Below are 3,329 nucleotides of genomic sequence, written 5' to 3' on the forward strand. Positions count from 1 at the left end.
AGTTCTCTCTGTTACCACTAGGGCTGGGTTACTCTTTGTAAATATGCCATAGTCCCAAGAATTGAGGCACTCATGAAGAATCACCACTAACACAGCTAAGCAGATTAAACAAGAACAAGAGCTAGAACACCACATCTGCTGTGCAGATCAGTTGAATCATCTGAATCATCTGTGCCTGGTTCTACGGCCTTATCACACAGGGTGGCACCTGCTTGCTGATGCACATACGAGGCTGACCTCCAGCCTCCCTGATGCCTCATGCAACTCCACTGTATGTAAAGGTCATAAGGACAGTACACTAGAGATGATACATGTATCTGAGGTATAGGAGGCCTCACAACTCACCCTAGCATTCAAATTGCTGTATTCTTGGGGGGTATCATGAATGTTCAGGAGGTTATAATATCTGCATATGTGAAAACCTTCATGGATCACGTGTAAGTCAACCTCTTGCTGTTGGGGGTTAGGTAGGTTACCTCGTCACTGCCTACCACAGGGTCTCTTGTACCTTTCTCCATTGTCTGAGATACTGGCCACTGGTCTGTGACAGAACATTAGACTAATTGCGGATAGATAAAATTGGGAGACATCTACTGCTAACTACACATACTATAAGCTTTCCTTGTGAGTTAATATTGGCTTCATCCTATCATGTTAATTCCTATTAGGTATGCAGAATATTGCACTTTATAAAGGGAACCACAGTGTCTCACTTTCTTAGAAATATTTTCTTCTATTAGCAAGGAGATATTTAATCTGTGTACAAGATACATCAATTGTACTTAGATGGGAGACATATTATGCCATCAAGTTTTGAGTGGAGCTCCCTATTGATTTCAAGTCAATGGGGTGTTCTGCTTTAAAATGATGGCATAACATAACATGCACATAGTGTGTATGACGATCCTGTAACAAATCGCATCACTTAGAATCATTTAAACTATATGCTATTGTAGTTTGAACCCTCTTTAACTTGCACTAAGGGATTGGAGTCTCAGGGATTTTGTGCCTTGTTTAGGATTTTTAGATCATATTGTAGTAGGGAGTATTAGTTACTTTAATAAAAAGATCCTTTGTTTTGGAAAGAATACTGCCTGTGTCAATCACTTTATTGGAAGGTTATATCCATGTCCTTTAGTGTTTCCTTAACAATCCTGGAAACTTTTACCTCAGGAAGAACAGACTAAGGGGGTGAGAGGCAGGTTAGTGAAACAGTGTCCCAAAAATCCATTTTTCTGGGTAACAATCCAATACGTTGGTTGCTCACTTTGATGCTATTATTATACTTGCATCTTGTAGTCCTGCTTAAAGCTGATGTTTTCTATGTATTACTTATACATATAAATTATATTACAAGTTTATATATATACACACACACACACACACTGGGCCTATCATAATTTGCTATTACTTGGATACTATATTAAATTATATATGTTACTTTGTCCTTTTCCCATTCCCTTTCCTCCTCTCCTTTTTTCTCTTCTCTAACATAGATAAGATATTGGAAATAATGAAATACAAATTTTAAAGCATATTGTTTTATTTTACACTGTATCAGGAATGACATTAATCTATAATAGTGTTTCACTTTTATGTTTGATTGTTTAGTCTGGGTGTATCCATACAACTAAACATGGGTAAGGAATGGTGTCCCTAGCCTCTGTTTGTCAGAGCGTAGAGATGGATGGCAGGAGAGAGATCACTTGATCATTACCTGTTAGGTTCACTCCCTCTGGGGCACCTGGTGTTTTCCACTGTTAGTAGACAGGATACTGGGCTGGATGGACCTTTGGTCTGACCCAGTATGGCTGTTCTTATGTTCTAACATTTAGAAAATCAAATGCAATTATTCCTTCCAGTCAAACAACAAACACCACAGAAACAAGCTAAAACAAATGCGGAAAGGGCTGGAACAAACAAATGCAGGACAGGCCTAGCACTCAGAACCATTTTCTCTCAAAACACAATATTAATGTTGTCTTTGGACTTACTGTAACTTGGTTGATTTTAGTGAAATTCCACTGCGTGACAGAGCAAAATTTAGCTCACGGCACATTATCATATCAACTAAATATGAGGCTATGATCTTGGGCTTAGAAGCTTTTTGCATGCAGGACTTCTATGAGGGCCAGACTGAGTCATAGATGTTATAGGCTTATGCTGCAGCTCATCTCCTAGAGCAGTGGTGGGCAATCTGTGGCCCGCGGGCCGCATGTGGCCCATCAAGGTAATCCGCTAGTGGACCACGAGACAGTTTGTTTACATTCACTGTCCGCAGGTTGCCTGCACCTCCCAGTGGCCGTGATTCACCATTCCCAGCCAATTGGAGCTGTGGAAGCGGCAGCCAGCACATCCCTGTGACCCACCCTGCTTCCTGCAGCTTCCATTGGCCAGGAACGGCGAACCGCAGCCACTGGGAGCTGTGGGCAGCCATGCCTGCGGATGGTCAATGTAAACAAACTGTCTCACAGCCTGCCAGCAAATTACCCTGACGAGCCATAGGTTGCCCACCACTGTCCTAGAGTCCTGTGATTACAGCTTTCAATTTTTTGAAGTAAGTTGCAAAGGAAAGCTTGAACATGTGACCTGAGTGTAACCAATTCAGTGATGACTGCCTGAGTCTGAAGACAGTATGAAACCCAGCTCAGAGAAAGGTAATCGCCCCCTACCTGTCATGGGTAGAAAATGCTGCTGCCATTCTTGGGCAGGATGATAACAGGCCCTATGCCACCATCTGTTAAGATCTCCTACCACTTTTACTCCAGGTAGAGGATAGGATCATAGCAAATGGCTACGGGCAGAGCCATGCAGGGGGGGGCTGCACTGTGATGTGCCTAACTCAGCCCTGGTGTCAATTAATTCAATGGGTGTTGTAGGTGCACACGGCTCTAGGATCAAGCCCTTATTTAGGGGTTAGTATCAGAGCTGGTCAAAAAATCTGCATCAGAACCATTTTCCATTGGAAAATGCAGTTCCTCCAAAATTGAAACACTTCACAAAATTGTGTCAATTTAATCAAAATTTTGAAATTACTGTTTTGAAAAATATTTTGTATTATATGACAATATAATAAAAAGTTGTAATAGAGACAAAACATTTGGACATTAACCTCAAAGCAACTGTTTTTTCTGAATTTTGCTCCAAATCTAAACCAAAACCAATGTTGAAATCTCAAAATCCTCCACAAAATGGAATTGCCCTTCGGGACACAGTTCTAGTTAGTTGTATGTATTTTCTCTTTGCTTACTTTGATGTGGCAAGCAAGTGGCAGCGAGTCTCAGAGCCTAGATCTACAGACCCAGATTTGGGTTCGTGGTATGGCACTA

The sequence above is a fragment of the Mauremys mutica genome, chromosome 1, assembly GCF_020497125.1.
Source record: "Mauremys mutica isolate MM-2020 ecotype Southern chromosome 1, ASM2049712v1, whole genome shotgun sequence".
Classification (NCBI taxonomy): Eukaryota; Metazoa; Chordata; order Testudines; family Geoemydidae; genus Mauremys; species Mauremys mutica.